The sequence below is a fragment of the Malania oleifera genome, chromosome 10 (assembly GCF_029873635.1).
Source record: "Malania oleifera isolate guangnan ecotype guangnan chromosome 10, ASM2987363v1, whole genome shotgun sequence".
Lineage (NCBI taxonomy): Eukaryota > Viridiplantae > Streptophyta > Magnoliopsida > Santalales > Ximeniaceae > Malania > Malania oleifera.
This window is the reverse complement of record NC_080426.1, coordinates 31,210,498-31,210,861: the sequence shown is the minus strand read 5'-3', so window position 1 is coordinate 31,210,861 and position 364 is coordinate 31,210,498. Positions and strand designations below refer to the sequence as shown.

Genomic DNA, 364 nt, shown 5'->3' with positions numbered 1-364 from the left:
CACCAAATATTTAACAATTCCCATATTTCCTAATGGCTTGATGCTTTCGTTTCGATCTGCTAATGGGTGAACTTCACTTCATTTTGATTCTCTTTTCTTGAGGTCTGTCGGCAAGCGAGAGAAATCATAAGATTCAATCTGAGGGAGAAAGGAAACGAGAGCAAGTCGCATGCGAAAAGGATACGCATCGGAGCATCATTTTGAGAGAGAGAGAGAGAAGACGGAGGGCAGGGCGCTGGAATGTGAGATTTTAGTTGTGGTATATATAATTAAGTTCTTTCTCATACAGCATATCAGAGTGGCGCAGCGGAAGCGTGGTGGGCCCATAACCCACAGGTCCCAAGATCGAAACTTGGCTCTGATA

At 44.2% G+C, this 364-nt stretch overlaps 1 non-coding gene across 1 annotated transcript; it reads left to right on the top strand.

The window, feature by feature from the left end:
* Window positions 1–292: 292 nt before the first annotated feature.
* On the top strand, window positions 293–364 carry TRNAM-CAU (transfer RNA methionine (anticodon CAU)). The gene has a single exon. It is a non-coding gene; the product is annotated as a tRNA-Met (tRNA).